Source organism: Nuphar pumila, chromosome 7, assembly GCF_984573655.1.
Source record: "Nuphar pumila chromosome 7, dmNupPumi1.hap1.1, whole genome shotgun sequence".
NCBI classification, from domain to species: domain Eukaryota; kingdom Viridiplantae; phylum Streptophyta; class Magnoliopsida; order Nymphaeales; family Nymphaeaceae; genus Nuphar; species Nuphar pumila.
Window position 1 is genome coordinate 51,025,275 of NC_143255.1, and position 24,753 is coordinate 51,050,027.

Here is a 24,753-nt window from a genome sequence, read left to right on the forward strand (position 1 = left end):
TCCTGCTAGAACCCTATGGATGGATATATACTCAAAATGTGATCTAACTACACGTATAAGTACAATTTCAAAGCAGGAAATTAGTGACTCTGTTAAAGAAGTACTGCCATCACAAGTTGATAATATGGCCAAATCAAGTTGTTTGCCTCCCATTCCAACAGAATTTTAACCTGCATTTTCATTTCTGATTCATTCTTATTTTTTTTTAGTTTGCATTGTGAATTGCCATTGGTGACTGTCAAGGCATTCAGATCCATCACCAAGGATGAAAGATAAATGCATTTGGTGATAATCTGAAGAGGCTGGAGGGTAAGAGGGTTAGCATTCTGCGTAAATACCGAGTCCCTTGTATATTGCACATACCACTTAATTCTCTTCACTACACTATATCACTTGTTACACTGCCATAATACATCAACACTTCCACTTCCTGTCCCACCTTTATTTCCCATATCTGCAAAGTACAGTTACCTGCACCCCCTATGCTTTCATCACCACTTGTACACTACATTCACTGTGGCTATACCTATTACATCTTCACGCAGCACCCATCATATTTTCAACTTCCTATCATTGATGTCGCCTTGGTCGACAATAATCGATTTAGTATATACTGTTTTGTGCATACCCAACTTGTTGTATATATCTGTCTCAGTGTTACATGTAGTTCTGCATGGGCTGTATGTGTTTCTGCAAAAATTCATGAGTATAGTACATCCAAATGTTGGATAGAGGTCAGATCGGATTGTTGTCATCTGTTGGTCATCACTAATAGCCTTTTTTTTGTTCCTACCTTAGGGCATTATACATATTCTGATATGCAAAATAATTTGAATATATCATTCCAACATACATTTCATCATTCACCTTGCATTTTCAGTAATGTAAGATATATGTCTGATTACTTCTTGAGTAATATTTTAGGCTCGATGTAATGTCGTGTAAATTGCCTCCCCTCCTTTTTTTTTGTATATATTTTGTACTAATTAAGTGTTTTGTAGGGAATGTATGGAAAAGGCTATTCCTCTTCTTGGTTTGAAAATTGTGATCCAATAATGTAATAGCTAGATATCAATGAGAATGTCTACTTTTCAGCATAGATTAGAATGTATGAGCATGCATATGCTTGTTTTCATATCATTTTCCTCTTTTTTTGCAAAACTTCACAAATGGGAACACGAATGACATGTGCACCATTTTATAAAAGGTGATTAAATACTAAGTTTACGATTTACATCAATGACCATAGTCAAGGTGTGAACAAAACTTAAGATTTTCATCTTTTATGGAATAACATTGGATCCACACTGGATCTTTCTTTTTCGAAAATCATCATATTTTTAAATATTTTCTTCCTTTATTAGAATTTAACTTAAAATCAACTCAAGATATATATCAATGGCCATAGTCAGGATATATTGAGAGTTAATTTCATTTTAAATTCTATAAAGGCACCAAAATGTGTCTTATTCTTCATTTGAATTTAAATATGATTATTATATAATACATTTTATTACCATAGTCAGAAATGTATTATATCTTCAATCTTATTTCAATTCATTTAAAGAATTAAAATTTTCATTTTCATAACCCAATTTCAAATTCTTTTTTCATCCATCATTTAGGATATAATTACATCATATTTTCAAAAGTCCTTTTCAAAATCCAAGTGATTTGAGATATATTTTTCAAGTATCTTCTTCATTTATCAAATCAATCTTCAATTCTTGTTTCAAATTCATCTTTTTATTCTCAATTCCATCTAATTTCAAAAATCAGACTTCAATTTCAAAGTCTGATTTGACTTTGAAATTTCAAATTCATTCGTATATTCAAAATTCAATTTCCAATTCAATTCAAGATTTCAAAGTTCAATTCAAACTTTGGAATTCCAAATTCATTTTAAGGATTCAATTTCAAAATCAATTTAACATCTCGGATCAAATTTCAAAGTTCAATTTAACTTTGAAATTTTTTATTCACCTTCTGATTTCAAATTCAAACTTTAAAATCAAGTTTATTCTTTATCTTCAAAGTGCTATCTAAAGATTGAGTCTTGATCCTTAATTCAAAATCAAGGTTTTGAGATTGATTCTGAATCTCAAAACTTTGATTTTCTCTAAGTTTGAAACCCATTTTTTGAATTCAAATCCAGATTTTTCAAAATTCGGATCCATCTTCAAAGTCTCATTTGGATTTTCCAAATCCATCTCGGATTCTAGACTTCGGATCCAATTCCATTTAAGATTCTAAACTTTGGATCCAACTCCATTTTGGATCCCAGACTTCGGATCCAATTTCATTTAGGATTCCAAACATCGGATCCAACTCCATTTTGGATCCCAGACTTTGGATCCAATTCCATTTAGGATTCCAGATTTCAGATTCAACTCCATTTTGTATTCCAGACTTCGAATCCAATTCCATTTAGGATCCCAAACTTCAAATCCAACTCCATTTTGGATTCCAGACTTCAAATCCAAATTCCATTTAGGATTCCAGATTCCAGATTCAGTTCATTTTGGATGCCAGATTTCAAATTAAAATCCATTCCAGATTTCAGATCAAATTTTATCCCAGATTTAGAATCTAGTTCCATTTCCAATTTTTATTTCCAAAGCCAATTTCAAATCTATTTCTTAAGTCCAAATTCAAATTAAATTCCTATTTTAGGTTCTCAATTCAAAATTTCCTTTTTCAAAACCGATTCTTAAAAATTGATCCAAATTCAAAGTCCATTCTGACTTTGAACCTTTAATTCCCTTTCAAAATTTCATCTCAAATTCGAATTCTGGATCTAGAATCAAATTCAAAGTTCATTCTGACTTTGAAAATTCATTTTTTACTTCAAAAAAAATCTATTTCAGTCTCAAATCCCCCCTTTTTCCCTTCATTTCTTCAAGTTCAAGATTTACTTTCAAGTCTCTGATTATTCCTAGATTTGGAATTTCAAGTCTCTTCTTCCAGATCTATTTCAAATTCTGAGTTAGATTCAAAATCTAACCTTTTCAAACCAATTTCAAAACTTTTGAATCATTTTCTTCACTCCATTATCCAATTTATTTCAGAATCACTTGGAAAAAATTTCTAAACTATTTTCTCAAAAGCATACATCCTTGCATTTGCATTGCACAAGCATGATTCTTTGTGCATTTTAGACTTAGAATAAATTCTTAGATAATATTTTAGCAAAGCAAAAAGGCATAAATTCGATCCTTGGTTCGATTACCCCTGGTAAAGGCGTCAAGAACGGTCGAACCTCGTACGGACGAGCGAATCCTGTCTCTCCATTTTTCCCACAAATTTTTAAAACAGAGGTGAGTAATTTTCTAAATATTTTCAAAATTAAGGTCAAGTGAGACCTTCGCAAAAGAGTTCCTCTCTCTTCTCTCTTTTCTATTCTCTCTTCTTTTTTGTCTTTTATTCCCCCTTCAAAAAGGGAAATAAGAGGTTAGAAACGAAAAGAAAAGGAATATAAGAGCAAAAAAATTTTGCGATGATCACAGTTGGTCCTGCCAAATCCAGTTTTTACACTGGTCTTCAAATTCCAATTTTGCAAATTGGTCCTTCAAATTCCAATTTTCTTAAATTGGTCCTTCGAATTCCAGTTTTTACACTGGTCCTTCAAATTCCAATTTCTCAAATTGGTCCTTCAAATTCTAGTTTTTACACTGGTCTTTCAAAGTCCAATTTTCTCGAATTGGTCCTTCAAAAATTCTAGTTTTTACACTCATCCTTCAAATTCCAATTTCTCAAATTGGTCCTTCAAATTCCAGTTTCTACACTAGTCCTTCAAATTCCAGTTTCTACATTGGTCCTTCAAATTCCAATTTCTACATTGGTCCTTCAAATTTAAATTTTTACATTGGACCATTAAATTCCTATTTCTCAAATTGGTCCTTCAAATTCCAGTTTCTACATTGGTCCTTCAAATTCTAGTTTTTACACTGGTCCTTCGAATTCCAGTTTTTACACTTGTCCTTCAAATTCCAATTTTGACATTGGTACTTCAAATTTCAGTTTTTACACTGGTCCTTCAAATTCCAATTTCTCAAATTGGTCCTTCAAATTCCAGTTTTTACACTGGTCCTTCAAATTCCAATTTCTCAAATTGGTCCTTCAAATTCCAATTTCTCAAGTTGGTCCTTCAAATTCCAGTTTTTTACATTGGTCCTTCAAATTCCAATTTTTACACTGGTCCTTCAAATTCCAGTTTTTACATTGGTCCTTCAAATTCCAATTTTTACATTAGTCCTTCAAAATTTCAGTTTTTACACTGGTCTTTCAAAATTCCAATTTCTCAAATTGGCCCTTCAAAATTCCAGTTTTTACACTGGTCCTTCAAATTCCAATTTTTATATTGGTCCTTCAAATTTCAGTTTTTACACTGGTCCTTCAAATTCCAATTTTTACATTGGTCCTTGAAATTCCAATTTTCTCAAATTGGTCCTTCAAAAATTTTAGTTTTTACACTGGTCCTTCAAATTCCAATTTCTCAAATTGGTTCTTTAAATTCCAGTTTCTATACTGGTCCTTCAAATTCCATTTTTTACACCAGTCCTTCAAATTTCAGTTTTTTCAATGGTCCTTTAAATTCCAATTTTTACACTGGTCCTTTAAATTCCTATTTTTTACACTGGTCCTTCAAATTCCAATTTCTCAAATTGGTCCTTCAAATTCCAGTTTTTATATTGGTCCTTTAAATTCCAATTTCTCAAATTGGTCCTTCGAAATTCTAGTTTTTCAAAATTGGTCCTTCCAAACCCAGTTTAGCACTGGTCGTTTACCAAAATCCTTCCCAAACTCCAGTTTAATACTGGTCCTTTACCAAAATCCTTCCCAAACTCCAGTTTAACATTGGTCCTTTACCAAAGTCCTTTATCAAAATTCTTTACCAAACCCAATTTCCAATTGGTCCCGTAAAATCCAGTTTTACTGATCGAGATTGCCAAAATCAAAATGTTCAACCCGAGGTCCTGTCAAAATCTATATTGAGTGATTATTTCACAAAAGATTCTCGAAAACTTTGCTAATTTGCTAAAAAACATTTGTTAATTCCAATATTTTACTGCACAAAAGAATCACCTCAGATTACCTCTAGTATTCTTTCTAAAAGGGTGAAACTTTTTGCGAAAAGGGATAAAATTCAATATCAAGGAAATGGATAACTCCCTTGAAGAAACTCAATAGCATAAAAATTTGAATCTGACTTTGGAATTCAGGAAGTTAACCTCATTTTGGAGGAAGTACTTTAGGTGAAAGAGGGAATATCTTTTACACATACGTGCACATCTTTCAAACATTTGAATTAACTACAATTTCATCTTATTGGAAAAAAAATTTTGGTTATCCAAAAATGAAATAAATGCTCAATATCTATTTTGAGGCGACCTAACATTGTTTGCATTTTCAAAGAGAGTTGCCTCATTCTGGTGAGGTATTTCTCTCAGTCCCATCATGGTTTTTCCCCATCAAGGAATCCATGTTTTGTATATCCATTCAAGTAAGGATTGTCTGAACCTCGTCTCACGAGGTATTTTTCAAAAATGTCCCATCTAGGTTAAGGGCTAAACCTGAGTCTTTTGCAAAAAGTTTATTTTGTCTCAGCCATGAGACTTCTTCATTAAACTCTCCTTTTTCACAATTTTGGGATCTTCATCCGAAAGTCCCATCACAATTTCTTCATTGCCTTTTTTATCCAATCATTTCATTCTTAAAAATTTTCATCTCTTTCCAAGTCATTCAGGATAAGGTGGTAAACCTGAGAATAATGTTTTACAAGAGAATTCTTTCACACCCAGTTCAGACCTTCTGACTTTTGCATTTTTAGAAAATTTAGTGTGTTTTCTTTGCCACTAAGCTCAACTTTCAACCGGCTTAGCAGCAAAGAGGGGCATCTGTGAACACCTTAAATTTTTGAAAAAAATCCAAAATTTTCCTTTTTGCCCCTAGCCCCATCCTCTGATTAAATCGGGTCAATTTCTAATCAAAATTCTATTTATTTTTTGGATTCACTGGAATCTGGATTCAAATTTTACATCTGACCCAATTTCAGATCCAAATCGGATATTCGGATCCAATTCTGATCCCGAATCTTCTATCTTTCAAAAAATCAATTCCTTGAATTTTCTCGGAGGTTTTTATCTGGGTCCAATCTCAATTTGAGATCCCAAGTCAATATTTTCTCAAAATCTTGGATCCAAATCTATTTGGGGGTTCATTTTTTGAAATAAATCATATATTTTACAAAAACCTTATTTCAAAAAAACTTATAATTTCAAAATGAATATTTTATAAAAATCTTTCAAAAAACCTCATTTTGAATCCTCTATTTTAAATCTTCGTGTTGTCCTCATATTTTCTTAATTTTCTCTTTTTAAGAATATATATATATATATATATATATATATATATATATATATAAGAAAAGGATTTATTTAGAAAATAGCCTTAAACCCTCTTTTTGAAAAACCTTGTAAAATACAACCACCATTTTAAAAAATTTGAAAAAATCGAGGGATCATTTTCAAAAGGAGACTAACGGCTTTCTGTTATAAAATAGAGTCGAAGGCTCCCTTCATCCTCATCGCCTCTTCACCCCCGCACCCTTCTCCATTTTCACGATCATCCTTTTTCTCCCCTCTTCTTCTCATCTTCTGGTCTTCTTGCCGATGGTCTGAAGAAAAATCGACCCCACAACTTAGAATTGCGGTAAGTATTCCTCTTCTCTGTGATTTTTCTTAAAATTTCTTTTATTCGTTTCTTAATTCAAGCACCCCCTATGATATCGATTTGCTTATAGCAAAATCGATCCACAGTAGTGCAACATCAACGAAATCATTATGTTCCAACATTTTTTGTCTTGCTTCTGCAATCCATTCTACTTGTTTTTTTTTTGTCTTTTTTTTCCTTCTTTTCCTTTTGTTTGTAATTTATCTTGATTTTCTTTCGTTCATGTGAATTTAAATGTGTGTTTATGCTATTTAAATACGATGTACCTCATTCGAACCCCTAGTTGATCTCTATTCACGCTCTCTGTGGTGAGATCCGATTTTATTGTTGTTCTACTCAATCCCATTAGTGTGATTTTAGCAGCATCGGGTCTCGTTTACATAACGTATCAGGAATCTCTATGTGGAGAATTTAATGTTACAGAGAAATCTCTGGAACTCTGTGTGTTAATTTTATTTTTTACTTTGTCAATGTATCTTAATATTTGATAAGACTTGTATTTCCCCACCCTTTTTAATCTTTATCACTGCAATTGTTTTATTAAACACAACAGGTTTTATCGGCATTGATCTACCCTTCTCATTTTTTTTTCTCTTTTTTTTCTCTTTTTTTTATTTTTGTTAATCCATGGCATCTATTTCCCTCATCGTATACATCCGCGTGTTTTTCCTTCAGATTACCTGTGAATTGCATCCCCATCCATGTTTCATGTACATTCCAGCATCTTAAGATATGCATTCTGCTTCATAGCATTTCATTCCTGCTATTCCATCCTTCATTGTTCAGTATTGTTCGACTGCTTGATTTCTTCGTTTATCATACTTAGTTATATATTGATTTCTTTTTATCATATTAGAATTATATTTCATCGTGTCTTATGCCATTAATGCCATATATTTCTCAGGTTTTATCAATTAGTATCCTGTGTTTTGATTTAGTTCCTTGCGCTTAATCCTCCGATTATTGTGCTTTATGGATTCAGAAGGGTGGGTTCTATCTCGATATATATGTTCTCTATTAGATCCATGTGAGACTTGTTTGTTGTTAGTCACAATTAGAGTTGCATTCACTCTTTCCCCTCCTCCCCTCTCATGCATGTCGTGCATCTTCATCACTAGACGTACTTTACATTCCCTTTTACCGCATTTCTCATTTAGGGATTTTATTAAGGCATATTCTCTGCTAACACTTCATATCATCACACACATCTATCGCATTGTATAAAATTTCACTTATTCACCTGTAATGAGTCCCTAGCAAAGGCTGGATTCAAGAAAATAAAGGTTTGCTTCCTTGAAAGAAGCAAGGCCTATCAATAGGCTTATAGCTGTTGTAGCTTCCCAGAATTTTCAGTTGGGCTCCCAAGTATCTGAATCCAGTGGGTCTGAGAGGTGTTGGAATTTTGATAAGCATTGTGAAGCATGGAGTGATTGCTCATATTGAATACACATACTAATTGTTGTTTATATGTAATCATCTGCAGAAAATGAGGTAGTTAGATGAAGAGCAGTTTGCGGGGTTGGCCTATATCCAGATTATCTGTTATGGTATGAGTCCTGAAATCACTCAGTAACCTTGCAAGAGAAATCCCATTTGTAGATGTGACATGGAGTCATTACCCTCTTGCCTTGCTAATGAAGTGTCCAATTTGTTTCAAAGAAACAATGGAATTCGTTAGCTTGACCATCTCGCATTGGAGGATAGCATTAAGATCGATTGATGATGCACACCATTCCCTTAAAATCGCATCATGTCTTGTGCAACTTTTCCCTGTTACCCACCCTCTAGCCTATCCACCTTCACCTTCATTTCCCATTTACTTGCCATTGTGTATTTCTAACCTTCAACTTCACTCACTCATTCCATTCACGCATCTGCCTTCCTATGCTACAACATGGTTCATTGCCTGTACACCTCCTTCCCGCATATCATTGCTACCCACCATACCCTACCACCAGCTGCCCTCACTAGGTAGTATCTAGCACTCTCACATCACCAACTATTATACCCACCACAGTATGTCTTAAGACTGGACTGGATAAGAGAGTTGTTAAGGAGCCTGTTCCAATGATAGCAACGTATGGTTCAGCATGGTCCACATTACCACGAGGCATTTTTAGTTTGCGCCTGTCAAGACTGATTTAATGGATACACCATCTGCTTTGTATATTCTAAGCTTGGATGCAACAACTCATTCACTGGGCGTGAACCATAACCCAGGCAAGCCTCGGCATATCGAACCCCTTTCTCTTTTATTGTTTCTTTCCTTGCAATCTCCACTATAGCTCTACTAGAGACACTCACGTACTAACCACATCCTTGTTGCATCTGTGATCTTCAGCCCAGCATTTGCTCTGTTGACAAAATCTACATTTGTTGCCTCTCCAGTCGCTACCAGTCGCTAATCTAGGTTTGATTACATATGCTTGTTAAAATATTAAATCATCCATTTTGTTTCATTCACTCATTTTATCACATTTCATGGATATGTATTGTAATATCTCACTTTTATCAGTGATTCCTGTATAAATTGCATTGCCCTACCACCAGTGCACCAGCATATTTTGTTCACCCTGTTGTACTCACCTGCCATAATACTCCCCGGATTTTCTGCATAATACCTATTTCACTCAGCATGGTCTTCATTCATATGTAACACTCAACACCCATCTGCTTATCACGGCTATCTAATCACATCCTATGCACAACATATGCACCTCATCTGTGGTATGCTCGACAACGTCATCTGCACACTCCTTCATGACACAAGAATGTTGTATATTCTGTATACAACTACACTCCTTTTTGTCACAGCCTCCTGCACTTTACACACACTATTTACCCTCCATTCCACCTTCCTTGTCCACCCTCTCACTTGGTGTGTTCATTACACACCAAGTGGAGTCGTGTTGCACTTTTCTTCACTATAACCTCACATTTCACAACATTAGATTCATATGGGCATTTCACCGGTAACTGCATTTCAAATGCCAAATTCATAAATTGATGTTTCTGCATAGGATTTTGACCATATATTTTCACCAAAAACTTATATCCTAGCATTCCTAGGCAACATTTTATCAGATAATCGCAAGGCATGTCTTAAGCTATCATGATTGTCAATTGCTACAATATGGTTTGTGATTATGAGTTTTAATTTAGATTGTTGTCTGATTGGTGATTATGGATTGGGCGTTTAACCATTAGTTCTTTATTGAAATCCACTTAACCTTATGTTTACTAAAGTTCATCTTTATTTTTGTTGTAAAGTTGTTATTATGCACCCAAGTCCAGTTATGTAAATCATATACACCCTCACGTGTTGCATTTCTCATCAAGCTTATATGTTCATTTCCCCATAAGCATTTCATTTAAGTAACTCCCCTGAGTGCTTCTCATCAGTATGGTTCTTCACAAGATCATTTTTTTTAGTAACATAGGCATATCCATCTGCATATAGGTGTTAGCATTTTATGTTGTATTAACTCAGTTTTGCTGGGAAGTGTAGAGAATCCTAACTTTCTTCTTAAATTAGAAGTTTTCTCTGCAATCTCAATTTTAAATTCAATACTGTAATAAACAGATCTCAATGAGAATCTTTTACTTTTCAGTACTAGAATATAATGTATGAGCATATAAATATCATGAATTATCTATTTTCATATAATTCTTCTTTTACTTCAAAAATCCCACAATGGTGAAACACGAATGGCACGTGCACCATTCTAATAAGAGGTAATTAATCGTAAGCAAATGATTCACATTGATGGCCATAGTCAAAATGTGAACAATGCTTAAGATTTTTATCTTTTATGGAATAACATTGGATCAATACTGGATCCCTTTTAAAAATCATCATATTTTTATGAATTTTTCTTCCTTTATCAGATTTTGACTTGCAAATTAACTTAAAATGTATATCAATGGTCATAGTCAGGATATATTGAAAGTTAATTTCATTTCAAACTCTATAAAGGCACCAAAATGTATTTTACTCTTTATCTGAATTTAAATACAGATTATGTTCTAATACATTTTTTACCATAGTCAGGAATGTATTATATCTTCAATCTTATTTCAATTCTCTTAAAGAATGAAATATGTTTTTCAAAATCAATTTTCAAAATTCTTTTGATTCATTCATCATTTAGGATAGAAATGCATTCATTTTCATATTATTTAAAAAATCCAAGTGATTTTGAGATATATTTTCAAATATTTTTCTCATTTCTCAAATCAATCTTCAATTTTTATCTGTAAATTCAAATTCATTATTTCCAATTTTATCTTATTTTCAAAGTTCAGACTTCAATATCCCAATTTCAAAGTTCAATTCAACTTTAAAATTTCAAATTCATTTCTAGATTCAAAATCTAAATTCTAACTCAAATCAAATTTCAAAGTTCAATTCAAACTTTGAAATTTCAAATTCATTTCCAGCATCAGGATTCAATTTCAAAATTCAATTCAATATTCTAGATCAAATTTCAAAGTTTAATTCAACTTTGAAATTCCATATTCATCTCCTGATTTCAAAATCCAAATTTGAACTCAAGTTTTATTCTTTCTTTCACTTCAAATTCCCAAATCTCTAAGTTCTTTCTGAAATTTTCTGAGATTTGATCTTCAAAATTCAATTCACTTTGAAATCAAGAATCAAAGTTATGTGGTTAGCTCTAAAGTTGATTTTTCTCTGAATTCAAGATCAATTTTCAAAATCAAATTCAGAATTTCCAAAATCCAATCTATTTTCGAATTCCATTTGGATTTTTGAAGTCCAATTCCATCTTGAATTCCAAATTTCAAGTTCAATTCCATCTTTAGTTCCAGATTTCAAATCCAATTCTATTTCCAAACTCCATCTGGATTTCTCAAATCCAATTCCATTTTCGATTTCCACCTGGATTTCTCAAATCCAGTTCCATTTTCAAATTTTATTTGGATTTTGAAATTCCAATTTCAAATTCTATTTCCAAGACCATTGTCAAATCAATTTCCTAAGTCTGAATTCAATTTCCAAACTCAATTCTTGTTTGAGGTTCTAAATTCAAAACTCAAGATCAAAGATCCCTTTTTTAAAATCGATTTTTAAGAATCAAATTCAAAATTCAAAGTTCATTTTTTACTTTGAAATTTCATTTTTACTTCCAATTCTATCTTAGTTCCAAATCTTCTTTTCTCTTCATTCTTCTTCAATTCAAAAATCTAATTTTCAAATTTCTGATTATTCCAAGACTTAGAAATTCAAGTCTTTTTCCAGATCTATTTTCAAGTTCTAAGTTAGAATCAAAATCTAACTTTTACAAGTCAAATCTTCAACTTTCAAAACCATTTCTTCACAATATTCTCAAATTTATTTTAAAATCACTTGAAAAATTCCAAAATTTCCGAAATATTCTTCTCAAAGGCATACATCTTTGCATTTGCATTGCATAAGCATGATTCTTTGTGCATCTTAGACTTAGAATAAATTCTTAGATGATATTTAGGCAAAGCAAAAGGCATAAGTTCGATCCTTGGTTCGATTACCCCTGGTAAAGGCACCAGAAATTGTCGAACCTCGTACCGACGAGCGAATCCCGTCTCTCCATTTTTCCCGCAAACTTTTCAAAAATGGAGGCGAGCAATTTTCAAAACATTTTCAAAATTAAGGTCAAGTGAGACCTTTGCAAAAGAGTTTATCTCTCTTCTTTCTTTTCTTTTCTCTCTTCTTTTTTATCTTTTATTCTCCTTCAAAAAGGGAATAGAGGCTAGAAAGAAAAAGAGAAGGAAAAGAGAGAACTAGAGGAAAAATTTTGCAATGATCACCGATAGATACGCCTCTAACATTGCTTGGGTTGTGAAGATAGATGAGGGACAATTATATGGGTTGAAGAGCCATGATTGTCATGTCATTATGTAACGGTTGATACCCCTAGCATTCCATGATATGTTAGACAAACCTATATGGGGGTATTATCCGAGTTGAGTAGATTTTTTAGAACATTGTGCGCATCAGAAGTTGTAGTATCTGAGGTAAAGAATCTCGAGGATTCTATCGTCACTACTATTTGTCAGCTAGAGAAGCTTTTTGCGATAGCATTTTTCGATGTTATGGAACATGTGATCATACATTTGCCATATGAACTAAGGGTTGGTGGTCCTATGCAATATTGGTGGATGTACCCATTTGAAAGGTATATATTTTTTTATATTTTTCTCTTCAATGCTATTGAGAAATTTATTGTAATCTGAGATATATATTGTTGACAGATGCATGTTTGACCTAAAAAAAAAAGGTTCTAAATAAAGCAAGTGTAGAAGGCTCTATTTATGAGGCATACACTTTAGAAGAGATTTCAAATTTCTCATCTATGTACTTTGAACCTTATATTCCAACACGTTATATATGCCCACCTCGTAATGATGATGGAGAACAATTTACTGTAGCTGACAAATTATTGATATTTCAACCACTTGGGCATGCATTTGGCAGTTGTCGGTCAAGTCTCTTGGAAGATCGAGAGCAAGGTGCAACACAAATCTATATCCTTTTAATTGCTCACCAATCAACCCATACATCGAGTAAGTATACTTAATATGTAACACTAAGTTGTATACGTGCGTACATGGTTCAGTAATATAAGTATTTGTTAAGTACAGACGATTTGATCTGGAGTTGCGAAGAAAACTTACACATCTCACTGATGCAAAAGTAAAAAAAAAATGTGAAAATAAGTTTATGCATGGTTGAAAGAGTTGGTAAGGACGATGGCATACATTCTTTCCGTGTAAACAATAATAAGATACTTAATTGATTGTGATCACAATCATTGTTTATGCTTGTAGGTCTGCCATAGTGATGTTAAAGATCAAGGAATATGTGATTTATAAAATGGTTCGATTAAAGTGCAATGTTACAATGGGTACATCATAAATGGTTATCGATTTCATACAAAAGACTACGGTGTCAACAAGTCAACGATGAATAATGGCGTGTACATCAAGGGTAGCAGCTACGGTGAAAATGAATATGACTACTATGGTGTTATAGAAGAAATAATGGAGTTGACTTACTTAGGCACAAATAATAGTGTAACTTTATTCAAGTGTCATTGGTTTGATCCCACAACAACAAGAGTCGACAAAGCCTCAAACATTGTGAAGGTGAATCATAAATCAAGGTTTGGAACATATGAACCATTTATATTAGTCTCGCAAGCTCAACAAGTTTACTATACTTCATATCCGAGTACAAGGAAGTCAGATAAAAATGAATGGTGGGCAGATTGTAAGGTGAAGTCTAAACTATACCCCAAGTATGATTAGTTATAGGAAGACACAATTGTTGAAGAGGGTGATTACTATCAATCAGATGATATGTATGACTTTTCTTATGGTCACCATGTCGCACATAGTATGCATGTCATATCTCTATTATCCGATGGCACATGCATGAAAGAATATGATCCAAATGATATACCAAGTGGATGGGCGCTCAATGAAGAAGAGGAAGAAGATGACGAAGAGGATGAGGAGGAAGAAGAAGAATATGAAAGTCAAACAAGTGATAAGAAAGCATTCTTGAGCTAGTGAAATACATCTTGTAATACATACCTCTATTTGGTGTGAATGATTTGAATGTATTGAAATGTATTGCAATGATTTGAATGATTTGAAGGTATTACAATATTTGAATGTATTGCATAACATTTTTTATTTGTTAGAATATGGTTTGTGGAGGTCACAGTTATCGAGTACCCGGTGGTAGCCAATCTCAGCCTTCATCTTCACAGGCTGATTCGATAGGTATATCATTTAAATAATTATATACTTGATTAGTTTAAATGTGCATTGTGTGAATTTCTAACTCATTGTTCTGTAGGTGATGTTTCTCCTACACATGACCCACCTACACCAGCTATGCATACACATCACGAGACAACTTCGGATGCAGGGTCATCTCAGTGTGACACATGACGACTAATTCAAATAGTGTATATCGATAGTTGACCGTAAGTATTTCATTGTCACTTGTCCAATACTTATCTTATAAATAGTATATATCGACAGTCGATTGTTAATGTGTATCAATTCATGTGCAGTGCGAGGTTTGAGCAGCAAGAAGTAATATGAGTAGGAAGTCACTACTGCAGCATCTTCCAAGACCGGTAGCGCAATGGAAAGAGTACCCGACGGAGGTGTTGGACAGATTAATGTCCTGATTCATGGTATGAAATCGTTTATCATAACTAATGTGTTTCATATTTATGTGTGCTAACTTTCTGAAAGTATTTGTAGACTTCCCATCGGTTTGCGACTGCGAACGAGGAGAAAGATGCGAGGGTAGTGTGGTAGAAGGTGGTTGCCAATCGATTTGCTGATATGTTGCACAATATAAAAACTGCAGCAAAAAAAGCAGTTGATAGGATAGATGATCCACTGCAGTGGAAGGGCCATAAGCCTTCTACTATCAGAAGAGATTATTGGGAGGGCATGTGTGAGAAGTGAAAGAACAATGAATTTCGAAACCGCTCAGCAAAGGGTGCACAAAATTGAGCGAAGATGCCCGATGCCCATCTACACACAGGTGGATCTAGGACTTTTGGGAGCCACCAGAAGAAAATGGTAACTTATCAATATATATATTATCAAATAAGTATTTATATATACATATTAATCAATTTTTTTATCATTTAACATTGCAGGAAGCAGAAAAAGGAGACATTGTGCCTTATAAAGATGTGTTTGTTGAAACACATAAACGTAAGAGCATGGGAGATTTTATATTAGAGAAGGTGAGAGAGACATCGGTATGTATTTATTGTATTAATAAATATTATAATATACAAGTTACTATGAATTATGTTATCATAAATATTATAATTCTTATTTATTGCATTTGCCTTTTGATCATGCAGCATGGATGACTGAAACTGGTGAACCCAAAAAGGGTCGTGTATTCGGGTTTGGGAGTAACATGAACACCATACCAGTCGTTGCCTCCTACAACCACGGCTCTCAGTGTTCTCCTGCCAGCATCAACTCCCAACATCCGATTGACCCTGCTATGTCTTGGGATGATGTCTGTCAGCGTCTTGAAGATAAAATGCAGTACTTTTTAAATGAAATCATTCCCAACATTGTCCGTAATGAGTTGTGCAACTTTTTTCAAGACAGGAGAACTCCGTCTGCATTCAACATGAGCTCTGATGCCCGTCAGGTAGAAAGATTCATGTCATTAGATTTCAAGCTAGTATATGCATGATTGAATACATATATGCATGATTGCCTCACTATGAATTTTTTTGACACCTTATAACACATATACACATTATTGAATCACTATGAAAGTTTTTTTACAATCTTACAACATATATGCATGATTTCATCACTATGAAATTTTTTTAGTGCCTTATAACACATATATGCATGATTTAATCACTATAAAAGTTTTTGACAACCTTAGAACACATACAAGCATGCTTTCATCACTATGACAACCTTAGAACACATATGAACCTGATATTAGCATATATGAAAGTTTTTTAATGGCTTATAACACATATATGCATGATTGAATGTAATGATTCGAAATCAATTTTTTAGAAAATATGATCAATACAAGGGTTGATCTTTGAATGTAATGATTTGAAATCAATTTTTAGAAAATGTGATCAACACAATGGTTCATCTTTGAGTGCAATGATCAAAAACCAATTTTTTTGAAAATATGATCAACACAAGGGTGGATCTTCGAAATATAATGGTTGAAAACCTATTTTTTGGAAAAGACGATCAACACGAGGGTTGATCTTTGAAAGAGGTTGGACTAAAATATGAAAAAATTTCATGATTTTTGAAAGACCCTCATAGGTAATATCATTTTTCTCATGAATGATGTCAGGATTGTCCAGCATTTTTGAAAAAGAAAAGGAATTTAATGCCCCAGTATGGCAAAAAGAAGGAAGTATTGAATATCAAAGATATAACGAAAATCGACATTTCATTGATAAGCAAAAGTTGATAACACAACTGGATATTTACAAGTATTTTAATCAAAAAGTCACAAAAGACTGAGCCGACTTGCCCCTATAAAGTGACTGTCAAAAAGGGATGAAGGCGAACAACTTTTGGCATTCTCAATTCTCTGAGTGGTCTGAAAAAGGTTCGGTTGGAACTGCAGGCTGCTCCTCTCCTTCCTCTGGCACCAGAAGCTCTTTGTCAATGTAGTCTTGCACAATATTTTTGAGGACAAAGCAGTGCTCCGTGTCATGCCCCCTCGCTCGATGAAACTTGCAAAAGCGATCATTCTATTTCCCCTTGGTGACAGAGGCATCATCCTGCTTTGGGAGTTTGATCATGCACTTCACAAGCAGGTATTATAGAACTTCTTCAATTGGCTGACCTAGAGAGGTAAGCTTGCGATCATAACCCCAACCCTCATGCTTTGCTTTCTTCGGCTTGCTTGATTTCCACTGAGTGCTGACCCCTGTCTGATAGCTGGACTGAGCTTGCAGGGTTGGGTGATCTGGATGCTTTTCTTCTTCATTTTTGACAAAGAGATTCTTGTCAAGGCAATCTTGAACTATATTCTTGAAGATAAAGCAATGCTTGGTGTCATGTCCCGTTGCTCGATGGTACCCACAGAATTGGTCTATATATTTTCCCATGATTGTGGAAGGGCTGGCGGCTTTTGGGAGCCTGAGTAATCCGCTAGATAACATGTATTCGAGGATTTTGTCGAGCGACTCATCTAAAGGAGTGAAATCTCGATCCTTGCTCCAATCTTTGCGCTTTGATGCTTCTTGCTTCTTACCTTTTTGCTGAGGACTGTATTGAAGAAGTCTATCATGGTTTTCACAACATTTCCCAATCTGGTCTTCATATTCTCCCAAGTTGCTGCCCTGGTTGACTTGGTTGCTGCCCCTGCTAGCTGTAGAGTTTCCTGCACTGATATTGCTGTGTTCATTCATGGGGAAGGTGACAGGTGCCTCTCCTTTGGTGGGAGCTTTTTCGCAACTGGCTTCAGCTTGTTCGGATAGTATCTCAACCATCATCTTTTTGAATAATCGATATATAGCGGGATCAATCTCACTTTTGTTGTCCTGAACTCCCTCTCTCACAGACTTTTGAGAATCCATTCCTTACTCTCTGCTTGTAACCAGGATGTTGGAGCAGTGTAATCTTTGATCTTTGCCCCAAATCAACTGATAATGCCAATGTTGTCTCTATAGGGCAAAAATGGGGTTTTTTTAGAAAAAGATCTAGGAAGAAATTTTAATAAAGGAAGAAATCATAATCTGAAAATGAAAATATCCCATTACGAGGGATCAAGTTGTCACCAAAATTTGTGACAACCGCATTGTTTTTCTGAAAAGGGATAAACGAGTAAAATATGAATAAAGATAAATTTTGAAAAGGACATATCTTGATAAAAAGATAAAGAGTTTCAAAAGTAGATGGCAAATATTTAAGATTTTGAAGAATTTGCAGGCAAGATCAAAAGAATTTAGAAGAAAGAAGAAAAAGAAAAATTCACCTAGGGTTTAGAAGGCAAAGAGAAAATTTTGAATAATATATACCCAGGGTTTTTTTAGGAAATATAAGGAATATAAAATATCATACAATCACATACGAATAAAGATGCACAAACAACACTCCCTAAAGCTGACTCTAAATGCAATATTTTGAAATGGCTTGTAGGACCTTAATCCTAACTCTAGGGTTCAGATCATTTGATTTCAATCAAGATACATCGATATACTCAAGCCAAAGCTCGAAGTACGTGGCATAGAAATATTCTTCCGGTTTTAAGGTGATGGTTTCCCGACATCCTTGAGCACCTACCGATATACCTCGGACTATGGCCCTTAGGTACGTGGTAGGGGGGCGCAAACCCAAATAAGTGGTCCAGTTGTGAGGCTCTCTCTCGAACTATGGTTTAGTGAGACAGCCCAGCAACGTGAAGACCGAGACAATATAGATAGGTATGTTTTTTTGAAAACATGTTCAGCATGCAATAAAACCAGAAAGCTCTAATGAAAGTCCTAAAGAGATAAAATTTAAATGAAAAGAAGCATACACTTGCATACATTGTTTGCATTCAATCCCTAAAATTGAGGAGAGTTGTTTTTCAGACCTAAGTCTAATGTGAACATGGAATAATCTCCTCAATATGGTCCTACCAAACCATACTTAAATCCTATATGCAATGATGTCAGCTTAAGACAGAGTCTAGGCTCCTAAGGTTTGCATGGAAATGAAGCTGACATTTGAAGAATAAAGACTTTAGATAATATCAAAGCAAAGCAAAAGGCATAATTCGACCAGACGGAGACGGGTCCCATCACGGTCGCCAAAACTGTGATCGTCGCAAAATTTTTCCTCTCGTAATGTTCTCGTTCTTTTTTCTCTTTTTCCTTTCTAACCTCTATTTCCTCCCTTTTGAAGGGAGAAAATAAAAGACAGAAAAAAAGAGAGAAGAGAAAAGAAAAGAAAAAGAAAAAGAAAAAGAAAAAGAAAAGAATAGGAACTCTTTTGCGGGGTCTCACTTGACCTTAATTTTGAAGATATTTAAAAATATAACTCGCCTCCATTTTGAAATATTTGCGGGAAAATTGGGAGACGGGATCCGCTCATTGGTACGAGGTTTGACCGTTCCAGGTGCCTTTACCAGGGATAATCGAACCAAGGGTCGAATTTATGCCTTTTGCTTTGCTAAGAAATTATCTAAGAATTTATTCTAAGTCTAGATGCACAAAGAATCATGCTTGTGCAATGCAAGGATGTATGCTCCTTTTGAAAATGATTTGAAAAATTCCCAAGTGTTTCTGAGATGAATCTGATAATGGAGTAAAGAAATGATTTCTAACTTTAGAACTTAAGATTTAAAGTTCTAAGTTTTTAGAATAATCAGAGTTTGAGAATAAATCTTGACTTTGAAAGGAATGATTCTGAAAAAAGAGAAGAAAGGAAATTTCAAAGACATAAATGGACTTTGAATCAGAATAGAGATGAAATGGAATTGAATTCTAACTTTGAAGTTTGAAATCAAAATGAAATGTGGGAAATCTAAATAGAATTTGAGAAAATGGGATTGATTTGAAAGTTGGAATTCAAGATGGACTTTGAATCCAAAGTCTGGATTCTAAATTTAAGATCAAATTTGAATTCTGGATTTAGAATCCAAAAATGGGAATTGGATTTGAAATCTGGGATGAAGTAAAATTGGATTTAAGAATTGGGATTGAGAATAGAAGTTGATTTTGAAATCTGGAATTCAAAATGGGATTTGAATTCAAAGTCTGGATTTTAAATAGAGCTGAGATTTAAAATTAAATTCTGGATTTAGAATCCGAAATGGGAGTTGAACCTGAAATTTGAGATCTGAGATGAAATTGGATACTATATCCTAAATGGAATTGGATCTGAAGTCTGAGACCCAAAGTAGAATTGGGTTCTGGATCCTAAAATGGATTTGGATTTGAAGTTTGAGATCCAAAGTAGAATTGAGTTCTGGATCCTAAAATGGATTTGGATCTGAAGTCTGAGATCTAAGGTGGGATTGGATTCTGGATCCTAAGATGGGTTTTGGATCCGAGATCTAAGATCCAAAAGTGGAGATTTGTACTTGGAAATCTGGATCCAAGTTGGGATCAGGATCTAACTTTGGATTTGGATTCTGAAAGTCCAAATGGGGCTTTTGAAGATGGATCTGGGTTTTGGAAACCCAGATTTAAAGTTTAAGAAGGGTCAAGTTTTGAGCTTTAGAATCAATCTCAAACTATGATTTTGAACCTAATTTGAAATCAGAAGAGGTTTCAAAGTTAAATTGAACTTTGAAAGATGGAATTTTGAGATATCTGAATTGAATTTGATTTTTGAAAAATGAATCTTGGAATTTCAAGTTTGATTTGAGAATGGAATTTCGAATATACACATGGATTTCAAAATTGGATTTTTGAAGCTTGAATTTTAGAAAATGAATCAAGAATTTCAAAGTTAAATTGAACTTTGAATTTGATTTCAAAGTAAAAAAATTGGACTTTGAAGATGAGATAGAATTGATAAATTTGAAATGGAATTTGAAGAAAAGACAATCACTTGGATTTTTTAAAAAGGGAATTTCGAAGATATGATGCCATTCTATCCTAAATGATGAATGAAAAAGATTTGAAATTGGATTTTGAAAAAGCTATTTCATTCTTTAAATGAATTAAGATTGAGGTTGAAGATATAATATATCCCTGACTATGGTCATTGAATATATTATATAATCACCACATTTAAATTCAAGTAAAGAATAAAATACAGGTTTGACCATGGCAGATGGTTTAGGTTTGACCCTTATCCTGAGTGGGGGAATCTACCATACGGATTTCTCAAATGGAGAAACCATAATGGGACCTTTGGGACTTGGATGAACAAATCTGAAAAGGGTTTTGCGAAAGGAGGAAAATATAGGGTTCTCTAAAGCTTTGAAAAGGGAAAGAAATGGAGCGTCTCGTTGCTGAGACTGAAATAGCTTTTGAAATGAATGACCTCTCACAGAAGGTTCAGGTTTGACTCTTATTCTGAGTGGGAGAAATCTACCATACGGATTTCTCGAATAGAGAAACCATAATGGGACCTTCGGAATTTTGGACGAACAAATCCGAAAGGGGTTTTGTGAAAGGAGAAATATAGGGTTCCCTAAAGCTTTGAAAAAGGGGAAGAAATGGGGCGTCTCACTGCTGAGACTGAAATAGCTTTTGAAATTAATGACCTTTCATAGAAAATTTAGGTTTGACCCTTAACCTGAGTGGGTCATCCATACGGATTTCTTCAATGAGAAAACCGTGATGGGACAGGAAGAGATACTTCAACTGAATGAGGTAATTTTTTCTGGAAGATATAAACAACGCTAGGTTGCATCAAAATGAATATTGAATATTTATTTCATTCTTGGAATAGCTAAAAAATTTTGCCAATAAGATAAAATTATAGTTGAGTCAAACGCTTGGAAATGTGCACGTATGCGCAAAGATATTCCCTCTTTTACCTAGAGTATTTCCTCCAATGAGGTTAACTCCTCAGTTCTAAGAGTCAGATTCAAAATTTTAGCACTGATGATTTTCTTCAAGAAAGCTATCCATTTCCTTGATATGAGAAATAGAAGAAATATTCTTAATTTCATAAAATCAAGTAGTGAAGAGATATTGATAAAAGAATTTTGCATGAGAGAAGATGACTTCTGAAAACTTTGGCAGTTTGATATCTGAGTGTTTTCCCACAATGATCTTTTTGCACTCTTTTTGGGTCACTGAACTTTCTCGGTCTTTCTCATCATCCTTCATTTGGATGTTCCTGACTTTTCTCTCTTTTTCAGGGAAGGGTACGTCACAAACTCCTTCATCTTGGAGATGTTCTGATTCTTCTTTTGTTTCAGGTATTATATAGGCTCAAAGGGTCTTTAGATGATAGCATAAATCAAATATCTTTTAGAGTTTGTCGATAGGTTCATCACACTCGCCTTCATCTCAACGGTGATCTGAACTTTCCCTTGAAGGATCCTTCACAAACTCCTTCACCTCGGAGATGATCAAAATCTTCTTTGGCCCTCGGGGTCTAGCTCGCATATTTGTCTTCATCTTGACGACAGTTGAGAGATCCGTTTTGCGGATATTTGATTGCGGCTTGAATGGATAAGGAGATATGAGTGGATTCTTTTATAGCTCAGAATATTTTCATTGTCTAATTGCCAGAAAATCATTTTAAAACATGCGCCATAGCCAAGATCATTATCAATTCGCTTATGGCTTTTTAACGTCATTGAATATTTCTTTCACAAATCATACCGAGGATATTTCTTTCATCCTTTCGGTTGATCAATAGGGAAAGATTTGAATTTTACCTCTTTTCCGCAAAGAATTTCACCCTTTGGAAAGAAATACTAGAGGTAATCTAAGGTAATTCTTTCGTGTAGGTAGATTATGGGAATCAACAAATGCATTTAGCAAATTGGCAAGGTTTTCATGAATTCTTTGTGAGATAATCACTCAATATAGATTTTGATGAGACCTTGAGTTGAATCTTTGATTTTGGAAATACATGACCAGCAAAAGCTGGAACCTTTGAAATACATGACCAGCAGAAGTTGGAACATTTGAAATACATGACCAGCGAAAGCTGGAACATTTGAAATACATGACCAGCAAAACCTGAATCTTTTGGAAATACGTGATTAGCAAAAGCTGGATCTTTTGGAAATACATGACCAACAAAAGTTGGATCTTTTAGAAATACATGACCAGCGAGATGCTGGATCTTTTGGAAATACATAAGATTTAAGTCAGATCTTGAATTTTGTCAAAGGAAAGAATTTGATCAGAACACTGAATTTAGAAAGTTACCGGTGCGAGAACTGGATTTTCCAAATGAGCTCAACATATGATTGAAAAATTTGAGAAATAACCAGTGCGAGGACTGGGTTGGAAAGTAAAACTTGATGAGAAATTCTGAATTCAATGGACCATCTCATCCTAACTGCATGTGGTCTGTTTTTAGGATTTATCCCCTTATTCTGAACTGGGAAGGAAGGAAAGAAATACCTCATTAGCAGGAGGCATCAGGTTTATCCCTTAATCTGAAGGGGAAAGGAAGATATACCTCGTTAGCAGAAGGCATCAGGTTTATCCCCTATCCTGAAAGGGTATAGAAGGATTTTCAAAGAGAATAAACCTAAATTTTGAATTTTGAAATGGATTAGCCGGAAGGCTGAATTTTGAAAGAAGGCCTCGTCTGGCAGTTGGGGTTTTTGAAAAAGATAAGAGTCCAAGTCGGGACTCGTGTATCTAAAAAGGAAGGTGAAATAAAAGGAGAGAACCCCAGTCGGAACCCGGATGTTCAAGATAAGAGAGAAATTTTGAGTTTGGAAAACTCGAATTCTCGACGCAATCAATTGGTCCCAACGTGAGCATTGGATCCAAAAGGAAGTCCTAGTTGGAACTCGAAACTTCAAATGAAAATAATAGAGAAAAAACCTGAGTGGGAACTCAGATCTTCAAATCAGAAAAAAGAGGATTTTGAAAAATTCAAAACTTCGACACAACGATTGTTTCCAATGTGAGCATTGAATTCAAAAGGAAGTCCTAGTCGAAACTCGGAACTTCAAACGAAATAATAGAGGGAAAACCTGAGTGGGAACTCGGATCTTCAAATCAGAAGATAAAAGAGGATTTTGAAAAATTTGAAACTTCGACACAACGATTATTTCTAATGTGAGCATTGGATTCAAAAGGAAGTCCTAGTCGGAACTCGGAACTTCAAACAAAATAATAGAGGGAAAAATCTGAGTGGGAACTCGGATCTTCAAATCAGAAGATAAAAGAGGATTTTGAAAAATTCGAAACTTCGACACAACGATTGTTTCCAATGTGAGTATTGGATTCAAAAGGAAGTCCTAGTCGGAACTTAGAACTTCAAATGAAAATAATAGAGGAAAAACCCGAGCTGGGACTCAGATCTTTAGAAAATAAGAGAGACCCAAGTTTTGAAAACTCGAATTTCTAAAGAAATGATTGGTTTTCAACGCGAGCATTGGATTCAAAAGGAAGTCCGAGTCGGGACTCGGATCTCCAAACGAAATAATAGATGAAAAACCAGAGTTGGAACTCGGATCTTCAGAAAATAAAAGAGAAAAGAGAAACCTGAGTTTTGAAAACTCGAATTTCTAAAGAAATGATTGGTGTTCAACGCGAGCATTGGATTCAAAAGGAAGTCTGAGTTAGAACTCGGATCTTCAAACGAAATAATAGATGAAAAACCAGAGCTGAAACCTGGATCTTCAGAAAATAAAAGAGAAAAGAGAAACCCGAGTTTTGAAAACTCGAATTTCTAAAGAAATGATTGGTTTCCAACGCGAGCATTGGATTCAAAAGGAAGTCCGAGTCAGAACTCGGATCTTCAAACGAAAGAAAAGGGAAAGCCCGAGTGCGAACTCGGATCTTTTAAAACAAAGGATAAAATAAAAGTTTTGAGTTTTGAAAAATTAGAAATTTT

General features: G+C 34.3%; 1 protein-coding gene across 1 annotated transcript in view; it reads left to right on the forward strand.

Moving 5' to 3' along the window:
- LOC149832237 (uncharacterized) overlaps positions 1–24,753 on the forward strand; it is a 59,977-nt gene that overhangs the window by 15,622 nt on the left and 19,602 nt on the right. The window lies entirely within an intron of this gene.